The sequence below is a fragment of the Cynocephalus volans genome, chromosome 14, assembly GCF_027409185.1.
Source record: "Cynocephalus volans isolate mCynVol1 chromosome 14, mCynVol1.pri, whole genome shotgun sequence".
In the NCBI taxonomy this organism is placed as follows: domain Eukaryota; kingdom Metazoa; phylum Chordata; class Mammalia; order Dermoptera; family Cynocephalidae; genus Cynocephalus; species Cynocephalus volans.
In genome coordinates this window covers 84,747,730-84,764,649 of record NC_084473.1, presented here as the reverse complement: position 1 = coordinate 84,764,649, position 16,920 = coordinate 84,747,730, and positions in this window count along the sequence as shown.

Here is a 16,920-nt window from a genome sequence, read left to right as displayed (position 1 = left end):
TCCCACTAGAAGGTGACCATAATGAGAACAATATTTTGTCTGCTTATCAATGTCTAAAACCATGTGTGGTGGGAATAAATGACTGAGCTCGTGTGGGCAGAGGCTGGGAACCTTGAAATTCCCTGGATAGACTTGATAACAGGAAACTGAAGATCAGACTTCATCGTCCTTTCTCACAATAGTTATTTCAGAGAACAACCTGCTGTAAACACATAGCAGAACTGAGGTTACTCAGGTCATTTTGAATCACCAGGATCTTTAGCATCTTACGGCATCTGGCGAACCTAATGTCACCTGACTGAAGCCCTGAGGGGAAGGTTAGATGACACTCCCCTGGCAACTGTCTTCTTTTCCTACATTTTGAAGGACTCTGGACCAGCTCAGGGAACACCCCAAGTCCGTAGCATGCTTCCTGCTGCTCTAGGTGGTCACTGGGTCTTAACTCAGTCATCATGAGCCTCATGTTGTGAACATAGAAGGTGGTCCACAGGCTACTCTGCTGCCCTCTCTTCCTGCAAGTCTTCTGTTTCAGAGAAATAGAAGCCAGTTTCCTGAAGTCTTCTGCAACTGCCAGAAAAAAAACAAAATAAAAAACACATGAACATAAATGTGACCACCCAGGAAGTCCTGGGCCCCTCCCTGGGAGCTCGACCTGAAGACTAGACCCTGCCTCGTGAGGACAAGGTGACAAGTGGTTCCCCAGAAGTAATCGACCGTTCCTGCAGAGACAAGGAGATGGCGAGGTGAATGAGGACACACACCTATCCCGATATTCACCAATCTCCACCTATTGTGCCCCTCTTCCCTCTGGCTCTCTGCACAGGGACACTTTCTGAAGAGGTAGAGTTTGTCCCATGGAGTTGCAGGGAGAAAGGACCCCGCATTGTCAAAGAGGGGACACACCTGGGAAATGCTGGGCTCCTCCCTTCTCACTCACCTTGAGGATTGTACACGTGCCATCTTAGGGGATAAGAGAGGAAGGGCCATTGTCCCCTTGTCATTTATCTATGCAGGAAAGTAGTAAGTGAGTTACTTTCTTACCTTTCTTTGCCAGGCAAAGGCTGCTCTCCTGTGCCTCTCTCCATGGATCTGTCTGCTTGCTGGACACCTCTATGGAGACAAATGTGGAAATGTCTAGTCTTATGTCTTTAATATGTACAAATGTGAACAAGAAAGTGACTCCTGCCTCACCCTGACACCGCTTCTCCCAGAAGACCCTGACTCATGAGAGTCGAAGGAAGAAGGAGATAGTGCCAGGCCGTGGGGTCCCATCGCTCTTCACTCATCCCGAGGCCCTGGACAAAGGGCCACAAGCACCTGCCATCCCTCCCACACATGCCCTTTCCTTCCGACTTTGTTGTTGGATCCTATTGTCTCAGAGCTGTCTCTGACAAGGCAAAAATAGTGCTTGTCTTCTCTAAGAACGAAAACAAAGAGTCCACCTTGACTTAGAAGGGACCCAATCTGCTTCATATTGAGCTGATTCTTTTGGCTTAACATATTGCTTTTGGAAAAAAATAGTAATAATTAGCATGGCAGTAATAGCTAACATATACTTGTTTCTTATTAAGCCTCAAATATTAACCTGTGAACAAAGTTACATCATATAACTTTCATAGAAATATTTATCCCAAGATTTAAAAGGTTCCCTGATTTAGGGTTGAATAAACTTTGACATCAAGGGTGAGTTAACTTTTCTAGGGCTCATCAGTTGTCTGTGGCTAGATCACTATGAATGTGGTGTCAGAATTCAGTCTGATGAATTCCCAAGGGAAGAATGGCTGGTGGTAGTGACAGTTGGGGCACTGTGACATTTCCATCAGGGACAAGCTGGGTGACCTCACATACTGATTTTGTAAATCTCATGTTCTCTGATGTATATCATGTGCCTTGAAAACAGTGTCTGGCATGTAATAGACACTCACTAAATACTCTTATTTGTTTAATGAATGAGTGACTATATCAGTGTATATTTAATTTTGAAATTTCATTGGTATAGGAGAACGACTGCATTGCCAGATTTGACCCCGCTAAAGAGTCTCAGATCATATATTTAATTATCTGTCATCCAGTCAAAACAGTGAAGGCCTGAAAATAACCTCTAAGTCCATGAGTCCAAGTTCCTCACTAACTTTCCCAGTCAGCTCACTGTCTCTGCAGGAGCCTGTCTTTCTTTTCTGTAACCCTTAAATTTCCCATTGGCTCTTCATCTTGAACTTCCCCTTGACTTGGGTCAAATCTGTATTCTACTGGCATAGTTTGGTTGTTTCTCCCATAAGTATGCAGGCTCCACAAGGAGAGGGTTTTGTTCATTTTGTCCCCCATGGTACTCCCATGAGCTGGAGAATCTCCTGACATTTAGGACACAGTCAAAAAATCTATGCTGAATAAATGTTGAGTAAATGAACTGGAACCCACTATTTAACAGTGTTTCAGAAGTTATTCTGGGAGGCCATTTAAGAAATCATAATAGCTGCCCAAATCTGAATCTCTATAAGTTGTTCAAAAACTATGTTGATCACCAGAAAAACAAACAATAGCACTCAAAACCCACCTCTTTAACATAACTACAACACAGATAACCCTGCAAACTCCAAATTAGCTTTAAGTAGGAAAATAAGACCTTATTTCAGCAACGGAAACTGAGTCTTTGCAGAAATCTAAGGATGTCTGGGAAAGCTGCACAGCAGGAGAACAGAAGATTGATCTTAAAACACCCCCACCAAAGGAAAACCACAATACTAAAGAGTCCTGGTCAGTCAAAGCAGTGGATAAGAGAAGGGTTATCATCATTTGCTCACATTTGGAACAATCATGGAAAGGCAACACTTCCAGTTAATTTGAGCATAAAAAAGAGAGGAGAGGCAGGCTTTGGAGTCTATTAGGAGAAGGGAAAAAAAAGTGAAGCAGGAAAACTTAAGATCTTGCTACAGAAACAACCACAAAAAGATAAAGAACACATTGACCCTACTCCTACCATTCTTTGGATTACACAGTGAAGTTGTGTTTATTAATTTTCTAATTTTGTGAAATGAACTATGGAAATGAGATTACCTTTTTCATTAAGAAATGTACACCAAATTATTTGTGATTTGCACATCTGTAGCTTACTCTAAAAAGCTTCTGGAAAAATGTGAGTTTATATAGAGAAAGAGAATGAAAAAGCAAAGGAGGAATAGTGTTAACAATTGGGAGCTGGGTGAATGCATAAAGGCATGTGGATTCTTTGTACAATTTTCTGGCAGTTTGAAATTAATTGGAAATGGTTAGTAGAAAACTCTCCTCCGTGCTCACTGCCAATGGCAGCCACTTGGGAGCTGCAGCTCCACCTGAGGGTTGCAGGTGCAGTGTGTGAGCCACCTCTTCCTGCACCTCCCTTCTTCCTTTGTGACTTCAATAACTATTTATGAAATCAGGAATTGGGAAGACCAAGAAGTACTCTGCTGACTGCCTTCGGTGCTTTCTGAGGGAAACTGGGATAATACAGATTCAACTATGTTTAGTTTGTTCTTTACAAGCATCATGACAAAGTGCATAGGAAAACGGACAATCCAGTGCAAACCCAGAACACTCACTCCCATAAGCCCAGTATAAACCCTTTATCCACCACAAAAATTCATTCCCTCTCATGAGCTGATCCTGTATCTTCTATGCAACACTCTCCCAAGTGGACAACGAGCAAATCAGCAAGGATTTTTCATCTCTTGATGAATAATCACTGTTGTTTTAAATTTGTCTCCATCTAGCTAATTACCATGACTAGGGAACAGGTTGCCATGGAAACCATAAAGCAGGCAGGTGCCTACAGCCTTTTCATAGCCCTTCATTCCCCAGGAACAAGCTCTGCTTTCAGTCCTTCACTTTTGGCTCCAAATAGCGTAAGCCATTGAATAGTCATGTGGTCTCCTTCTCCCTCTTTTTTTGTAGATTGGTACAAGTTTTATTTACCTTATCAATTTTCCAAATATTACTGATATCACTAATTTATTCCTGTTACCTAAACATCACCCTCACTCTTCAGTCCTTCAATAAGTTAAATTTTACTTCTAATCACACATAATAACAACCCAGGGCATGTATTGGACAGTGATTGACAAGGTGGGACCAGCAGCCTATCAATCCAGCAACTAGAAACACTGAAATGACACATCCACAGAACTCATTTTACCTGGTCTTCTAGGGAGGAACTTCATAAAAACAGGACAGAAAAAGGACTACATTTAAAAATTACAAAGAGAAATTAAAATAGTTCATCAGAAAATGGTGTTGCCTGATAGAAGACTAGCCAATCTAAAAACTAAACAGGGACTATGACAACGGCAAGTATAAACATACATCAAACAAGAACAATGCAGATTAGCTGATTATCAGATACTCTCACATAGGAATTTTACTGTCACATGTCATAACACAATTATCAGGTAGTAGAAAAACCAGGAGGTGAAAGGCAGAGAGAAGTCAGAGGCAGACGCCATTTGCAGCTGAAGAGGAGACTCAGAGAAGACATGTTGGAGACACATGCTGAGTACTAGGTGAATCGAGCTAAAAGAGGGAGGGAACTGGGAGAGAGTCACCAGGGGCTCCAGAGGAGCAGGGATCAATCACTTCCTATGTGCAAAGGTGACAAAAGAATCTCACCTCTAGGGCTGCCTCGAATCTACAACCTATTTCCTGGTCCCAAGACTTTCCTTCTTCGAGATCCTGAGAGTGAGGCTGACCCAAATGTGTCCTTCTATAGACCCTCCAAATTGAGTGCATTTCTTCCCCTTGTTCTGGGGACAAGAGAGCAAACTGGGACTCTCTCAGCCGTATTCTGGCGTGGCTCCAACATAGTAGATGCTCCCCATGTTTTCTGAAAACCAATTATTTGCTTTGACCCTTTCTCATTATAAACAATTACCATTGTGGTGATCAATGGCTGGAAGTAAAGACAAGATTTTTCAGGGAGTATTAGGGTGTTGAGTCCCACCTATCCCCTCTGGGACCTCCTGAAGGGTGTGACATGTGTCTCCAGAAAATTGGGTGTGTATGTCGGGGGTGCACGTCTGATTCCACTTTGAGGAAACTAAAGCTGAGCCTGGGCTGATGCGCTGCTCTGCAGGGGGAGGGTGGAGAGATGACAGGTGGGTTTCCTGGAAGAGGCAGCGTCTCCCAGCGTTGGCGAGGGGTTACTGCTTTTTTGTAGACAAGGAAAGAGAGCTGAAGCCCACCAGACCCTCCCCCACCTCAGACAACAACCCATGGTCAGCCCAGCTGGGGAGGGGATGCACTGGACAGTAAGTGCTTCTTCAGAGGACTAGCCTTGCCCTGCACTCCAGGAAGACTCCACTGTGATAAGAAATGTCCATAGAATACTATTATTTAAGAGTAACTGGCAAAGGCATGAGACTTGCCAGAGATTTTATGGAAGGGACAAGAGATACTGGCCCCTAGTCTCATAGGGGAGAATGATAAAGCTTATGTCTGATTGCATCTCATGATCCAGCTTCTTTACTAAACAGGCAAATAGCCAAAGGACTAAACCCGCACTGAGGATAAGGTGAGAAAGAGAAGTCAACAATTCTACTGTCCCTGGGTCACATCTACGTGCCCAGAAAACCGCAGGTTAAGGATCAACGCAACAAGTAGGGACAATAGGGCCTGTCTTCCACAGTGACAGGGACATTCTGCCAAGCAGTGACTGACACCTAATGGAGAGCTGCTTCTGGCTTTTACAGGAGATACTGGGGTGCCTCTCCGAGCCAAGACAGCTTCACTCCCTTTGGTACCAGACACGAATTTTCTATTTTCTCTCACACCTGATCCTGTTGCTCAAGGCTTCTTCACTGACCTGCTTATGTATAAAAAAAATTCACAGTTTACTTTATTCACCAGACAAGCTATGTCTTCCACGAAAAAAGTATCAAACAAGCAAGAGGATGCTGAGATTTCAGGTTACTAGAAAAATCACTGAGGCTGCCATCACCGAGCTCAAGATTGAGAAAACTCTCCACCGGTGAGGGTGTCTGTGAGTCTGATCCATTTGAACTCCCCTAGCAGAATGCGCAGCAGAAAGAACCCTTTGGCTTGTTTTCAGGAGGCTGAGCTCATCATCAATAGAAATGCCACAACATCAAATCTAATTTGAATGTGAGAACATAATGTTAGCATTTTCAGAAAGATGTTTTGTAAATACAAAAAATGAAGCAAAACAGTTTTATAAACTATATTTGTAGGTAATAAGAGATGTCTAAAAAAACAGAACACAGAATAGTTCAGAAGAACTGTGAAACTATGTGCTTTCACACAGCATACTTGCAGAAGGATGCTTGACTGTGTATTTCGTAAAGATCCTTAAATACTCACTCCTGGCATACGTAAAAAATTGCAAAATCTGAATGTCTTGATTCTAAAAGCAGGAACAGTGTCAAAGGTCTGTGGTATGTTTATCTCTCTCATAGGTGACCTGAGAGAAATCCAAATGAAGCAAAAGTACAATGGGTATGAATAACACACATACACACATCCACACACATCAAAAAAACCCTTTCTTTTGCTTTCTTTTGGCAGTAAGACTGGGGAAAGGGACCACTGTGAATGCAGAAGTAAGGATTTGGTCACTGTTTCAGCTATTTTGTCTCTCTCATCATAGATCTTCACTGGTACCGCAGTGGCTGTGTCACCAAAGACACCTATACTCCTGTATAAAAACTCATCTTTCTGGCCAGATGAAACAGTAAGAGGAACCCTGTGGTCTGCTGAGTGTAAAGAAATTCTCATTGTATTTTCCTCTTTTTTCTGACTTTGCTTTGCCAGAGAGAGGCTGTAATTATGCAGAAGTGTGTGGCTGTGCAGGAAAATATAGCTCTGAAGGAAACTGGAAAAGAAGACTTTTAATTGTCAAATTGTCGTGGGGGAAGGTGACTACAGAAAGTGGAGATACTTTACTCCTGTGAATGAACTGTTTATAAACTGAGTGTCAAGCTAATTCTTAACTTCATCATGAGCAGAAAACACTCCTCCCCCCTTCCCCCAAAATAACACAGACTTTGGGAAATAAAGTACTGTGTAAACCAAAGTGCAAGTCTCAAGTTAACATTCGAGTGGCACGTGCACAACACAGAGCCAAACAGAATCAGCATGGCAAATCGTTGAAAACTGAACTTATACTTGAACCATTGCTTGTTAAAGGCATAACAGAACATCCCATCTGAAACTAAAACAAACCACAATAACAACAAAATAAAATTCTCCAGGGGATTGCAATAGAATTCAGGATAATGTTCACTATAATCAGGATACTTTTTGAAATAATTTGACATATGAAATATTAGAAAAATGTGACCAATTCTCAACAAAACAGAAAATTAGCAAATTCCAACGATGAGATTATCCAGATGTATGTAGAAATTTTCAGAAAAAGGCTTTAAAGAATCTAGTATAACCATACCCCATGATGTTAAAAATAGATACTTTTGAAGTAAGCACTAAGAACTCAGTCCAAGCAGAAAACGTGAAATTCCTTATTTAAAATTTTCATCAGTATTATGTTTACATTCTTTAATAGTGCAGTTCATGGGGCGAGGGATCCATAGCTTTCATATTCTTAATGGACTATGTAACTCCCTCCAAACGTGGACTGAATTTGATGTCGCAAAGTGCCACTAGAGGGCGCACATCGGCCAGTAGAGGGAGCATGAATGTGCTGCAAGAACAAGTGCCCAGCAAGAGCCACAGCCTGGAGTCCAGATCCTAGAGGAAGAGCACAGGCGCACAGTGTGAATAGGCCCTTTGAATAGTTTAAGTAGACACAGTTATTTTTTTTTTTATTCTTTCACATAGTGTGTTCGAAAGTATTAACAATATAAAACAGCACAGTGAAATTTTAGAACTGAAAACCATAACATCTGACATAAAAGAATTCAAGTGGATGAACCCCCACACTTAATGGATATAAAATAGAAAAGAGTGGGTGAACTTAAAAGTAAATAGAAATAAAACAATCTGAACTACAGAGATAAAAGATTGGAAAACAAACAAACAAACAAAAGGCACTTAGAAACGTGTTGGAAAATATTAAAAGGTAACAAATTAATGTAACTGAATTTCCCCAGAAATGTTTGAATAAATAATGGCAGAATATACACAAATTTGAGGAGGGAAATAAACTTACAAATATAAGAAGCTCAACAGAACCCACAAGTTATCAGCTTAAAGAAAACTCCACCCCATGACTTCAGAAAAAAAAGTTACAGGGGATAGAGAGTGTCATTACATGATACATACAATAGTTAATGCACTAAAAAGAAATGGAAATTCTAAATATGTATGCAGTTAACAACAGCTTTAAAATACCTGAAGACAAAAAGTACATTTCCTCAAAAGGTGCAACATTCACAGAGATGTTTTTGTCCAGAGCCACAGGTCTCTTCAGTACCCAGTGACCTGAATGGATCGCATCTTACTTTGAGGAGATGTGGTACATTTTGTGCTTCTGCAAATAATTACTTGGTCCTTTAATAACCTTAATGATAGATAAGTCCATTCCAAAATGTTTTAGAATACATATAGCATGTACTCAAAAACTGCTTTTCTTTATTTAAAAAATTGAAACAATTTTAAACAGAAATGTTGTTAAAGTACAGTCCAAATTATTTTCCTCTGAACCCTTTGAGAGTAAGTTGAAGAACTGATAGCCCCAACCTCTAATACTTGACTAAGTATTTCCTACAAATGAAAAATTATTGTACATTACCCAGTACAACCATGAAATCAGAGAGTCAGCATTATTATATTACTACGTCTAACCCACAGGATTGCTTCAAGCGTTGACAGGTCTATTCATAATGTCTTTTGAAACAAACTCATCCAGTCCAGAAACACATGCTTCCCTGTCTCTTGAGTTTCTTTCAGTCTGGAAGAGTTTTTCAGTATTTACCTAAATTGCATGATCTTATTACTTTTGATGATTACACACCAGTTATTTGATTGAATGTCACTCAGTCTGGATTTGTTTGCTTTCCTCATGGTGAGATTCAGGTAACACATATTTGGCAGGAACATCCAGTACTGATGCTGTGTTCTGCTCGTGGCTTCCCATTAGTTGTTCCATAATTTCAATCAGGCCCGTTATTGATGATGTTCACTTCAGTTTCTCAATTATGGTGCTGTCGCTCAGATTTCTCTCTTGCATTTGAAATTAGTAAAAACTTGTTGAAAAGTTCCTTGATAAATCATAGACTTATTCCTCATTAAATAACAACTTAAACTCATGGGTTCATATTTTCCTTAATGGATAATAATGTTAAGGTTGCTAGGGGGTCCTCAGAAAGTTCATGGAAAATGCATATTATGAAAAAACTATGCATAGATTGCAAATTTTTTTTTTCAACTACGTAAACTCAAACTAACTTGTTTCATTTAGCAAAGGCAGATCCCAATATCTAGTCATTTTCTGACAAATCACAAGCACTTCTTAAAATTCCTCTTCTACTCACCGCATCTCTGAGGGGTAGAACTGATAACTTACGACACCAAGATTATCAGGGAATCAGAGCAATGAGAAAGCCTTTCTGCTCTCAATATTATGCACAGGTCTCAAAGGCAGGGAGCCTGAAGAATATCTTTGAGTTTCTGAGGATGTGTTTTATCTGAGAGACATTGTCTTAGATAAAGAGATAGGAAGGGAAGCAGGTCATGAGCCCCCGAAGAGAGCAGGAGAACACTTTTAACAGGACAGCAGACTGACTCTTTCCTGAGGCTCCCAGAAAGAAATGTGATCTTGGCAGACAAATCTGTGCTTCCCTGATCTGATGGAGAACACATGAGGACACTGGGCCTGTGCAAAACTACTAAGATGAGACAACCCTGCAGCTGTGCCTAGCCCTGCCCCAGCCCCTGTGACTTGCATCTTCTCAAAGCACACCCCACTGCCCTGAAGACTTATTCAAAGGCTGGTCACACCTTCTGTAGGAGTCTGTTGCAGTAAGGACACAACATGGACATGAAGGTCCCTGCTCAACTCCTGGGGCTCCTGGGGCTCTGGTTCACAGGTAAAGAGGGACAACACTAGGAATTTACTCTCTACTGGGGTCAGTGCTGCCTGGTTCTTGAGGGATGTCTTCTTATGATTAATCATGTAGTAATTTGTCTTTATGTTTCCCATCTTCAGGTGCCAGATGTGACATCCAGATGACCCAGTCTCCATCCTCCTTGTCTGCATCTCTAGGAGAACAGTCACCATCACTTGCAAGGCCAGTCAGGGCATTAGCAATTACTTAGCATGGTATCAGCAGAAGCCTGGGAAAGCCCCTAAGCCTCTGATCTATGATGCATCCAGATTGCAAAGTGGGGTCTCTTCAAGGTTCAGTGGCAGTGGATCTGTGACAGATTATTCTCTCACCATCAGCAGCCTGGAGGCTGATGATTTTGGAACTTACTACTGTCAATAGCATAGTGTTTATCCTCCCACAGTGTTATAAGCCCGAACATAACCCCCCCAGGGAAGCAGAAATGTGAGGCTGGGCTGCCCCAGCTGCTCCTCCCAGTGCCTCCATCTGATGAGATTGTTTTGCAGATGCAGCCATGCTCTGTGGGTCACCGGCAGGTTTTGGTAGAAGGGGCCAGGGAGGCTCCTGTGAACCCTAACCCTCTTTCTTTCTCCTCAACCCCAGCAGCACAGACATGACAATGTCTCTCCCAATTTTATGAAAGACAGAGATCATAACATCTGAGGAGAGTTTGTTATGACATTTGTTGGGATTTACACACTGAAAAAGAAGCTACTCTAGGTATTTCAAGGAGAATCTTTTTTTTCTTTTTAAATATAGGTAAGGAGAGTCTAAACTACACGCTTTAGAATGATCCTAGACCCATACCACTTGCCGTATTCCATAATCGACTCAAAATAGACTGAAGACCTAAGTATATGTCCTGAAGCTATAAAACCCCTAAAAGAAAATATAGGGGAAATACTTCTGGAAGTAGGACTGGGCAAAGACTTTAGGAATAGGATCCCCAAAGCTCAGGCAACAAAAGGAAAAATAAAAAAATGAGAGTACATCAAACTACAAAGCTTCTGCACAGTGAACAAAACAATTAACACAGTGAAAAGACAAACTACACAATTGGAGAAAATTCTTGCAAACTAAGCATTCAACAAAGGATTTATATGCAGAATATACAAGGAACTCGGACAACTTAGTAAATATCAAATAACCTGATTAAAAAATGGGCAAAGGATTTGAATAGGCATTTCTCAAAAATATAGTCATACAAATGCTCAACAGACACATGAAAGTAATGTTCAACATCACTCAGGATCTGGGAAATGCAAGTGAAAACCACATTAAGTTATCTCACCCCAGTTAGACTGGACATTTTCAAAAAGACAAAGATTGACAAACGGTGGCGAGGATGCAGAGAAAGGGGAGCCACTGCTGGTGGGACTGTAAATTGGTACAGCCATTAAGTAAAATGACAGGGAATTTCTCAAGCAACTGCAGACAGAACTACCATAGGATCCAACAGTTCCACTCCTGGGTATGTACCCAAAGAATGGACCTCAGCATATCAAAGTGACACATGCACTCCCATGGTTAATGCAGCTCTATTTACAATAGCCAATAGTCAGAACCAACCTAAATGTCCATTGTCGGATGACCAGATAAGGAAAATGTAGTATATTTACACAATGGAATACTACTCTGCCACAAAAAGAAAGAAATACTGCCATTCAGAGAAACATGGATGAAATTAGAGAAAATCATGTTAAGTGAAATAAGCCAGGCACAGAAAGAGAAATACCGCATGTCCGCCCTCATATGAGGGAGATATAAAAAGAACGAATGAACGAAAGAAAGAAAGAAAGATACAACAATCACAATAATACATTGAACTTTCAAGCAAGAGAACAAAGCTGAGGTTAGCATAGGTGGGAAATGGGGAGGGGAGTCAGGGAGATGTTGGTAAAGGGCCAAGAAAATCGACTGCAGTGTGTAACATTGCATATACTGATTATCCAGATTTCACACCAAAATTGCACACAGGTATTGATATTCAATGCCGCAACCCACAGATATGTTCAATCAAATATGTTCCATTAAAATAAATAAAATGATTTTTAAAAATGCTATATGTGCATGGTAGTCAAAGATGCAAATACCTGAAACAGGAGATTCTCTGGTTTTCCTCCAGAAGCCAGTATATAAGCTGCATAACCATGTGGTCCTCAGACCTGTCTGGAAGGCCAGGGGCGGGGATGCTGATGCTCTCAGCTGCCTGCAGCTCCTCTCCAGGTGACTCTCCAGTATTCACCAATGTGCATGTATTAGGCTTCAGGCACTGATGGATAGTATTCAATCTTCCTATTTTGACTTCGAAATCTCTTTACCAATGTAAACAGATCTACAGGAACCCAGACAAGAAAAAAGAATTCTGGCAAATGTGCTTCCAGAATGACAGTGATGATGGGAATTAGCAGCTGGCAATGCAGTGTGGTCATTATTTTGAAACTCAGAATTTTACCAGTTAAGTGATGAGCCCAGAAAGCACGTTGATGTGCTTCCAAATATTATCAGCAAGTCTGGGATTATAGCAGGAACATTTCATAGAAGTCAAGTGATAAATAGAAAATAAGGAATCACAGGGGAAAAAAAATATAGCAATCATGTGAACAGAAAAATTTTAAAACCCTTTCTTGACAAAATGTATACATACAGACCTACAGATGTAACCTTCTTTTTCTTTAACATAAGAACTGATGCTACTCAAAATCTGTCCAGAAGCCAGCAGCATCATCAGCATCACTGACAGTGTGCAAGTCGCAGACCCACCTTAGTCTTGCTAAATGACGATCAGCATTTTAACAAGATGACAGGTGAGCTTTAAAATGTTTAAGAAACTATATTTTAGGAAATATTTACTTCAGCTAAATAGATTTTGCATTTTTAAAATTTTGTTTTTATCCAGTGAGGCCAGTTAAGAAATTTTTCGTAAAGTTACATGCTAAAAATATACCATTATTTTATAATTAACATATAATTAAATTTGATTTTTTAAATGCCAAAGGTGGAAAAACATAATTATTCGTCAATAGCATCATCAACTACTTTGAAAATTGAATGGAATAAAGATTTTCTTAAAATTTGAGTATTTCCAAGGCAAAAGAATAAATCCAGATTTTGAATACTAGTGTTGCAGATGTCCAAACTTAAATTTGCTTATGACTCTTAACCTCAGGATATTGTTTATTGCCCTGGGTAGTCACTGTCACTTCAGCTGTGGCAGTAGATCAGACCAAATCCATAGGCTGGAGACAGTGACTACTGGAGACAGAGACTGCTCAGTGACCTGCAGCAGAAGCACCCAGCGAAGCCCTCCGTGGATCAGCTGAATCCCTGTTAACATGAACATCGGTAAACATGAAAGTCATGCTTAACACTGTCAGCCACTGCATTTTTGAGTGGTTTGTTGCAAACCATTATTGGTGAAAAGCTGACTAATACAATATTGAAAAACCACACATGTAGATACATTTCATGTTTAGAAAACCATTCATAAAAAGATAGAAAACAGAGAAGAAATAAAAAATCTAAAAGGTATTTAAATAAATGGAATAAATTTACCTCATTGTTGAAAATATTGAACAAAGAAAGTTTGTGCTAAGTTCACTGGCATATAACAATATTTGTGTTTTCTTTATTTTATAGGAGTTTTAGTTTTACAGAGAAATTCAGCAGAAAGTACAGATCATTCCCATACCTTCCCCCACCCTCATATAGAGTTTCTCCTATTATTTACATGTTACATTAGTGTGGTATATTTGTTACTATTTTGATTCAATATTGCTATATTATTACTATCTTAATTTTACCTTAGGTTTCCCTCTTTGTATTGTACATTTCTATGGTTTTGCCACATGCATAATGTCATGTATTCACCATTACATTCTCATATGGAATAGTTTTCCTGTTCTAAAAATCCTCTGTGCTTCTCCTATGCATTTCTCTCTGCCTCCTTCCCTCACAGTCTGAACATTCTCTGAAATCCTGCTGACTACAGTAGCTTTTTCTTTTTTTTTTTTCTTCATCATTTGTTTGTGTTGGAAACTTACAAAATCATCTCTTCTAGGTGACTGAAATTATACAATAAATTGCTGTTAATTATAGTCGCCCTATGGTGCTATAGGACACTAGATCTTATTCCTCCCATCTGGCTGTGCTTATTTATTCCACAACCAACCTCTCACTATGCCCCATCCCTCCTCGCCCTTCTAGCCTCTGGTAACCACCATTCCACTCTACACTTCAACCTGATTAACTTTCTTACCTTCCACACATGAGTGAGAACATGTGGTATTTCTCTTTCTGTTTCTGGAGTACTTCACTTACCATAAGGTCCTCAAAGCACATCTGTATTGCCATGAATGACAGGATTTCATTCTTTTTTTATGGCTGCATAGTATCCTAATATGTATGTGTGATACATATACACACACACACATATATGTACATACACACACACACACACATATATATATATTTACATTAAATTTATATATATATTTATATATCACAATTTCCTTATCCAGTCATCTGTTGATGGACACGTTGGTTGATTCCATATCTTTGTGATTGTGAATAGAGCCATAATTAACATGGGAATGCAGGTATCTCTTTGACATATTGATTTATTTTTCTTGGGATATATATCAAGTAGTGGGATTTCTGGATCATAGGGTAATTCTATTTATAGTTATTTTCAGGAATCCCCAGCATGTTTTCCAAAATGGTGGTACTAAATTACATCCCCAACCATGGGATTTAAGCATTTCCCTTTCTCTGCACTCTCACCAACATTTGTTATTTCCTACCTGTTTTATAATAACCTGTATTAGTCCTTTTCCTTTGCTTATGACAAAACACCTGGAATTGGGTAATCTGTAAGAAAACAAAATTTATTGCTTACAATTTTGGAGGCTGGAAAGTCTAAAGTCCAGGGAAGACATCTGCTGAAAGCCTTGGTGGTGACAGTACTGCAGGGGTCTCACAAGGCAGAATGGTGGAGCAGAGAGAGAGAGAGTCTCACTTCTCTCATTTTCAAGCTCTCAGAACCATGCCCATGACCACTGTTATTTGTCCATTCACTAGGCATGGTCCTACGATCTAATCACCTCTTCAAGGTCCCACTTTTCATTTACCATAATAGGATTTCTCACCCCCAACATTTAAAATGGGAATTAAGCTTCTAATAATTGAACTTTGGGGGACACCAATCAATCAATCCATAGCATCCATTCTAACCGGACTGAGATGGTATCTCATTTTGGTATTGATTTGCATTTCCCTGATGAGTAATGATGCTAAACATTTTTTCAAATACCTGTTGGCCATTTGTATGTCGTCTTTTGAGAAATGTCTATTCTGTTTATTTGCCCATTTCTTAATCTGACTTTTCTTTTTTTTTACTATTGAGTCATTCAAGTTTCTTGCACATTGAAGATATTAATCCCTTGCCACATTCATAGATTAAATTTTCTCCCATTCTGCAGGTTGTCTCTTCACTCTGTTGATTGTGTTCTTTGCTGTGCAGAAGCTTTTTAGTTTAATATAATCCCATTTGCCTATTTTTGCTTTTGTTCCCTGTGCTTTTGAGGTCCTCTTCGTAAAGTCATTGCTTAACGTGATGTCTTGAATTATTTTCCCTGTTTTCTTCTACTAATTTTATATTTTTGTACCTTACATTTAAGTCCTTAATCAATTTTGAGTTGAATTTTATAAAAGGTGAGAGATAGGGGTCTAGTTTTATTCTACTGCATATGAATCTCCAGTGTTTCCAGCACCATTTATTGAAGAGACTTTCCTTTCCTATGTTGATACTCTCTTTGCCTTTATAAAGAATCTGCTGGCTGTAAATGCATTGCTTTATTTCTATGTTTTCTATTCTGTCCCATTGGTCTGTGTATCTGTTTTTCTACCAGTACCTTGCTCTTTTGGTTACTACAGATTTATAGTATATTTTAAATTCAGGCAGTGTTATGCCTCCAGCTTTGTATCTTTTGCTCTCGATTGCTTTGGCTATTTGGGGATTTTGTGGTTCCATACAAATTTTAGGATTTTTTTTCCTAGTTCTTTGAAGAATGTCATTGGTATTTTGTTAGGGATTGCATTGAATCTGTAGATCACTTTTGGTAGTATGGACATTTTCACAGTATTAATTTTTCCAAACCATGAACGTGGAGTTTCTTTCCATTTCTTTGTGTTCCTCTTCAATAGTGACACTTAGAGTAAACAGAAGGAGACTTACATATGCAATACAGACTTATGGAAAATTATTAAGCTCACAAGTCAGAAATAAAACATGTTTATACATATATGTGTATATGTGCTCATATAAAATCTGCATTCAGATATTTTTATGGATTGCTGCACAAATTTGTATATACATATATTCATACCTGAACAATGTTACCTGAGTAAATATGTATGTATACACACATACAGTCACAGACACAGACACACACACACACACACACACACACACACACACACACACACAAAATGCATATGCACCAAATTATAAGCTGCCAAGGAAATGATGCCCAGCTTTTCTGGGACCACCTACAGAAACACTTATGGGAACCTAGATGATGGAGGAATATCAAGAAAAAAGATGCCCAAACACAGTATCAGTTGTACATGCATTTTGTTAGGTAGTTTTCTTTCTATACTCACCCTTTTCCTTAACATATCACATATATTAAATACTGATTTTTTTCTTTTTTTTTTTCACCTTAAAACTTAGACCTCAGGAGAAATTTATGACTCAAGAGGGAAGATGGGTGCTGAGCTGGAGGGATTTGGGTTTCTCCATAGTTTGGAAAGCGGTGAGTGTGCTATTATTTCTGAAGAAAAGACTTGCAAGTCGGGGCCGGTAAGAGAA